We start from the raw sequence: 7,901 nt of genomic DNA on the forward strand, positions 1-7,901 counted from the left end.
ACTCCCTGCCCAATTTTCATTAGTGAAGCCTTTGAGCTTCAATCCCTCTATCCTCATCTACCATAACGCATACTCATTTGTGCTTCTAACGTACCTCAACGCATGCTTTGTTTCCTTCCAATACAACTTGGTAGGCTTCACCATGGCTTGACTCAACTAATTAACAACATAGAATATGTCAGGCCTTGTGTTCACCATATAAATCAAGGATCCCACAAGATGTCTGTAGGTGGTATCATCTACTACCTCTCCTAAAGAAGCACTCTCCTTCCTCCAGTTTGTAGCTAGAGGTGTGTCCATAGATTTGCAGTTTTCCATGTGAAATATTAGAATTATTTCAGAGGAATATTTCCCCTGACTCGTAAACAACTCACCATCACCCTACCATACTTCTAGCCCAGGGAATTAATGCATCAAGCCCATGTCCTTCATCTCAAATTCTCTTGCAAGGTACTCCTTGCAAGAGTGGATCAATTTCTAGTCCCCTATAAGTATCAATTCATCAACATAAAAAACCAAGATAAGCAACATTTCATCTACCACAATGTGATAGAGATTGGAATATGCTTCACTTTTGGTGAATCATAATCCACTGAGATGTGTATCAATCCGAGTGTACCATGCTCGGGGTGCCTGCTTGAGACCATGCAGGTATCTCCTGAGTCTACACACATGTGTCTCCCTATCATATGTCTCAAATCCCTCTAGTTTCTCTATGTAAATTTCTTCCTCAACAACACCATTGAGAAAGGCCATCTTCACATCCATCTGGTAGATCTTCCACCTCATTTGTGCAACGAATTATAGAATGGTTTTGATTGAGTAATATCTTACCACAAGGGAAAAATTTTCCTCATAATCCACTCCCTATACCTAAGAGAAGCCTTTGGCAACAAATATGGCCTTGTACTTCACGATGCTCCCATCAGTTGCATGCTTCACTATGTAGATCCATCTGGAACCAGCCACTGACTTGGCCTTTGGTCTCAGCACCACCTCCCATACACTACTCTTCATGATGGAGTCATACTCCTCCACCATGGCATCAACCCACACTGATTGAGAAATTACTTCCTCAAATGAAGAAGGCTCTTACTCAATGAGTTTTTTCATGAGAGCCATATACCCAGTGTACCTATATGGTGACCTCCTCTACCTGCGCTGAGATGTAGGAGCTCACACATGCTCCTAAGCATCATGTACCAATATGTCAACTTCTATGGATCTCTTCCTCCCCTCTCTGAAAGATTCTAGTTGAGTGGGTGCCTCCACTTGACTTCCTGTCTAATCGTCCACTTGTGCCTACTCCACAACATCCTAAATCTTTGCATGAGGCCCCTCCTTAGCAACTAGAACCTCCTCCTTCAATTGGATACCCATATCTTGCTCTAGAGAGCATCTCATAGCCTTCTCGTCGTCAAAATTTCCATCTCTCCTCACTGTCGTCACCTTGAGTGAGGGACAATACACCATATAGTTATGAGTCTCTGTGTATCCTACAAAGACCCCATCTCAGTTGTAGGCTCAAGTTTCTTCCTACTATCCTTGGAGACATGACAATACAAAATAGCTCCAAAAATTTGAAAATGAGATACATCTGGCTTCCTTCTAGAGAAATATTCTTTGGGCATGATCATGCCATGTATTTTGTGAGGGCTCTAGTTCTGCAAATAAACTATGATGTTCCATGTTGTTGCCCATAGATGTAATGACATCCCTTGATCATTCAACATGGCTCTTGCTGCTCCCACTATATTTATGTTCTTCCATTCAACCACCTCATTTTTCTATGGGTTATGAGGTATTATTAGTTCTCTTCTAATTCCCTATTTGGCACAAAATTCCTTGAAGGTGTTAGAAAAAAAATTGTCACTTCTCAAGGCTTTCAATTTCTTACCAGTATCCTTTTCAACCAATGCTTTGAATTCAACAAATTTTGAGAAAACTTCATCCTTGTTCGCATGAAGAAGATATAGCATTTTCTAGAAAATTCATCAACAAAAATCACAGAATACATGTGTTTTGTTTTAGAGGATGTAGAATATGGTCCACAGACATCAAAGTGGACTCACTCCAAGATTTCTCCAGCTCTGTTATCTCGGCCCTAAAAGGCGGATTTGACATATTTCCGCAATGTGCATCCCTTGTAGAAATCATGCTAGTCAAGGGTGCATTTCGGGAGAATGGTGGTAATCTGTTGGATGATTTTTACGGCCACGTGTTTCAAGTCTCCTGTGCACTTGTGCCAAAGTTCTCCAACATCTTTGTTGAGAAATCTAGCGGGTAGCTAGATTAGATGATTTCTCTTCTTTGATAAATTCTTGTGATATATTTTTACTTAACATGATTAGCTTCTTCTATTATTGTTTATTATTAACGTTCTCTTCATCAAACATCTACCAAAAAACAAAGAAAAATGAGATAAGAGGACACGAAATATATGTGCTCATCCAGGGCCAAAACCTCTCCAATTGAGAGGAAAGCCCACAAAGATTCTTCTCTTCTTATAAACCTTCAATTAATGAATTCCAAGCCCTATGACCCTCGACCAAGTCCCTCCAAGGCCAACTCAAATACTCTCTTCTTTCCAGCAACTTCTATAACTTTGACCTACCCAGCAAATTCTTCTACAACTTTGACCTGCCTTGCAAATTCTTCTGCAAATTTTACCTTCCCAGCAAATTCTTCTGCAGAAACCCTAGCCTTTTCACGTGTAGGAAATAATGGTAGATTCATCCTTCTTTCCTCTTCACTTGAGTTTATTCTCTCTCCTAGATAACTCGACTTGGAAAGTGTCCTTGATGATGCCTTAATTTACTTTTTCAACTCAGCCTCTTCTACTGCAATAAATGCCCTAATTCCTTCACACATGTGGAGAGAAATAGCCCAAAACAAATCCATAAATATTGTTTTTATTTTCTTCTCTTCGTCCTTCATTTCTTCACGTTTATTTCTCTTTCTTGATCGAACTTGAGAGAGGTGAGTGAGTGAACCAAGTGAGGTCGAAGTCTCCTTATTTATAAGTCTCTTGCAAGGTCGAATGGCACCCTATAGGCCGACTTGCCCACTTGAGTAGGTCGACTTGATCTTTGTAACATTGCAAGGTATTGGAGGGTCTTTTAACTCAAATAAATATTTCTTTACAATATGTAACATGCCCAAATGGGTCTTCCATACATGACAATGAATTTCATGACTTGTAAAATCAATGACAAGCCCCAGAAGCTCTCAATGGGAGCTTGACCTATAAAATAAATTTCCTTGAGAATGAGACCCATGCCTCAAGAATAAAAGTAATAAAAAAAAAATTTCGTATTACATAAAATTATGATTACAGAATACCAAACCTAGTTACATGTTTCAACACTCCCTCTTAACTAGGGAGGTATTCATAATCCATACAAGGTACTTGGACATTCTCAATCTAAAGAATTCTCATAAGAAGTTTCATATTGGTAAGCCATCTATTTACATTATACCAACCAGCATTGTCATATAGCAAGGCCTTGACTAACAACTCTATCTCTCCACAATATCAGAGCACAATGTTGGCGATACCACTCACTGACAGACACCATCATCATTGTCTCTAAAGGAACATACCTGAATCATATGTTCATAGAGTATATCCTTCTAGGACTATTCTTATCTTGGATTACCAATCCTCAAAGAATATCAGTCCTCTTCAACTACTCTTATCTTGGATGCCCTACCTCTTCCTAAAAGAGTATCAAATTCCAGATGCTTACCTAATCATCCATTCTTTCTTCACAATATGAAGGAAATAATGATGTGTTTATCTCTTCCTCTCAACTAGGGAAGACATACACATTCCTATGGAGGAATGTACCCGTTCCTATGAAAGGAATGTACCCAAGCTCCCTCTTCTCCAGGGACTTGTCCAATCCCCCTCCTAACCAGGGACTTCCTCAAGCTCCCTCTTAACTAGGGACTTTCTCAAACTCCCTCTTAACCAGGGATGTACTTCTAGTAGCCTTATGCTCTAGGTGAGACCATGGGACAATCAACTTGCTTGGAGGATCCTCCTTTCAATGTCATGAATTTCATTTTCTTCATCATTATGGAGATTTCATATTTTCTTTGTAAGGCATCGGTTATCCATTACTTTCATTCACAAACCATGTTAGTCATGTCATCATTTTCTTCATCGGAAAGTGATATTCTAGTCCACATCTTGATTTTCTTCATACTGCTACCTCTACCAAGTCATGTTTCCTTTAGGAAGTTCCATCCCACCACATGAGTGTTAGTTGTAGGTGACATTTGCAACCTTATTTTGGTATCCCTGTATCAATCCATCCATATGTTGTTCAAAAATCAAATCGTAGTTACCTTTTGTGATGTTCTTTTGATCATGACATCTTGCTTGCCTGCAACATCCTGCACATTCATAAACAAATCTCCAAGACTTCATATGTCAAGGGTATTCTTTCTTTACAAACCTTATCATGGTATTCTTCTCTATGGAGATGTCATGATCAATTCTTCTAGTAATCGGATGTTGACTTCCTTTACTGACATAACTGGATTTGCATCTTTCACGATCTCTTCTTTCTTCCTTCACATATTGTTTCCCAGGATCTTTCCATCCATAGTTCCTTTATCTTTATCGACTACCTCATATTCCATATGAGAACATGCTATGTTTATTTCATCTTGTCAATATGTGAATCATGCATTTTTTCAAAGGTAGAGATCACTTTTTCTTTGATCATGACCATGAGGTAGAGAATTTTACCCATACTGTTTGCAACTATATGATGACATGACTTAATCTATCAAATATGTGCATACTTATTTTCTCGTTTTGTTCATCTAGAATTCCTTCAGTAGCTTCATTTCCTTGATTGAGAGTACTTTAATCATCTTTACCTGTTGCATCCCTCTGTCACTATACCATCATCCTTCTAAACAATGTATCCCGCACAAGCTGGAATGATCAGTGAGACACTTTCTTCGTCCAAGCAGAGGTGAACCTGCTAATGAAGATTCCAATAGAGGATCTTGATTATCCTCATCCTGCAAATTATCCTTCCAAATGGTGATGATGTGTGATGAGAACAGGGTTGCGGGGGAGTGCCCCCCCCCCCCTCCCCCCCACACTTTCTTCATCCAAGCAGAGGTGAACCTGCTAATGAAGATTCCAACAGAGGATCTTGATTATCCTCATCCTGCAAAGTATCCTTCCAAATGGTGATGATGTGTGATGAGAATAGGGTTGTGGGGGAGCGCCCCCCCCCCCCCCCCCCTCATGATCATGCTTCCAATCCGCACTCCAGTTGGGAGCGACTAGGGAGCGGGTCGGGAGTGCACTCTCGAATAGGGAAGGATTTCGAGAGTGCACTCCTGACTAGAAAAAATAGCTCCTTGGGTTTTTCGGTTTTGAAGTCAGGATCATCGCTCCTATCACTCCAGGAGTGAATTTTTCAACCGGGGAGCGATCGCTCCCAACCGCTCCCTAGTTAGAAAATTTGCTCCCAACTGGTGGAAAGCGACACCCACACAGCTGAGAGGGAGGCAAAGACAACTTAAGAGAGGGGGAAAGGGAGGGAAAAAGGGAGAGAGAGAGAAGGGAGGGGGGAATAAATAGACCCTCTCCCCTCCCATTATTCACTTCATCCCATTGAGAGAGAAAGAGAGTTTGAAGCAAGGAGAGGAGCTTGGTGAGAGAGGATATTGGAGGAGTTTGAAAAGCTTGCAAGGAGAGATTAGAGCTTGGGATTGGAGGCCAAAGAGGTATGATCTACACTCTAATATAGCATTTTTTTTATGGTCATTGCTAAATAAATAAATAAAATTCTCTATTTCCCATTCCATTTTTTTGCAGATTCAATACTTCAACTTTCAAACATCCTGGTTATATGGCTTGGAATTTTCTTCTTCTTTGTTCCTTTTTTTATTATTACAATGTTTAAGAGTAGAAAAAGGAGGGTTGAACATGAAGAAGAGGATGAAGAAGTGGGTTATATTGGATTTTATGAAAATCCCGAAGAGGAGTACCTTGGTGAGGAGGAGGAGAGTTAACATGATTCATCTCAAAAAACTAAACAAGACCAAACCCCATTGTGGAAATATGTTACTAGGCTTGAAGTAGGGAAAGGTGGTGGAACCACTAAATTTCACTGCCCCCATTGCAACAATAATTACACAAGTTCATACACCCGTGCTAGAAGGCACCTCTGTGGGAAAATTCCATGGAATGGAGATAAACAAATAGGAATCAAAACTTGTGCAAGTGTGGCAGCAGTAGAGAGAGCCAAATACATATGGGAAGAGGAGGAAGCCCAATACAAATCTAAAAAATCAAAGGGTTTCTTGGAACCAAGTTCACAATCACATGCACAAAGAACCCCTCCAGCATCCTCCCATGGCAGTGGATATGGAGGCACAGGGTCACCAAAAATCTCTTTAAGGCATAGAACCATATCTAATTTCCTTGATGAAGGGTGTAGGAATGATGTGGATTGAAATGTTTACCAGTTTCTCTATGCATGTGGGATACCATTCAATGTTCTTCACTCGCCTTATTGGCATCAAATGGTTTATGCCATAAATGATGCCCCTAAAGGATACAAGAGCCCTGAGTATGACAAGGCTAGAACCATTGGACTTGATCATGAAAAATAAAAATATCACATTCTTTGAGTAGAATGACAAATTCTTGGACTGAGCATGGGGTGTCCATTATATCTAATGGATGGAAAAATGTAAAAGGAAAGCCATTGATAAGTGTTCTTGTTGTGTCTGTTAGTGGCGCCATCTTTCTTTTAGCATATGATTACTTAAACAAGTTCAAGACTGGCATCAACATTGCAGAACCATTACTTGAAACAATTGAACGTATTGGGCCATACAATGTCATCTAAGTCATCACTGATAATGCTACTAATTGTAAGGTAGCAAGAGCAATTATTGAGGATAAATACCCCAACATATTTTGGTCTGGGTGTTGGTTCAAACAATGAACCTTTTGATGCATGATATTATTAAGAACAAAAACCAACAATACAAATGGATTAGTGATTTGTACAAGAGAGGCAAACAAATGATAAAATTTATTACAAATCATAGCAATACCCATGGGATTTTCCCCAGTCACTCAAGAATAGAGATGTTGAAGATTGTGAAGACTAGATTTTCTAGCTATTACCTCACCTTCAAGCACCTTTTCAAGGTAAGATATTCATTAGCTAGCATGGTATTGAGTCCACACTGGAAGGTATTAAAGGAAAGGGCTACAAATGCCACTGACAAGCAAGGTTTTGAATAGGTGGGGGAGATCGCTCTTTATGGTCAGTTTTGGGCACATGTGAGGCAAGTACTGGAATTCACCAAGCCCATTTATCACATGATTAGTTTTGAAAATACTGATAAACCAATGATTGGGGAGGTGTATGAGCATATGGATACCATGTTGGGGCAAATAAAATATATTGTTCAGAAAGATTATCCCAACTTGTATACATTGATTCACAATTGTGTGTGCACACAATGGAATAAACTTATGTTTAACTACATGCCTTGGAATATGTGCTTATGCCAAAATACTACTCTCCAACTTGGTTGGGCCAACCTAAACCTAGGGGTGGGTTTTGGGTCAAACCCCATATAGATCCAGAGGTATCTATAGGATATATGGAAGCATTAGACAAGTTGGTACCTGACAGGGAGGAGTGTGCTAATATGTGTCTTGAATTAGGTAGATACTTCAGTTGCACTGCTTTGTTTGGTTCTTTGAATGCAATGGAATATAGAGACATATTTGATGCTCTCACATGGTGAGAAGCATATGGTGGCATGGGACTTTTTCCAAAATTGGCAAAAAAAGTTCTCTCACAGGTTGTAAATACTTCTTCTGCAAAGAGGTGTTGGCGCACCTA

The sequence above is a fragment of the Pinus tabuliformis genome, chromosome J (genome assembly GCF_031772625.1).
Source record: "Pinus tabuliformis cultivar Carrire ecotype Pingquan chromosome J, CPIR1, whole genome shotgun sequence".
NCBI lineage: Eukaryota > Viridiplantae > Streptophyta > Pinopsida > Pinales > Pinaceae > Pinus > Pinus tabuliformis.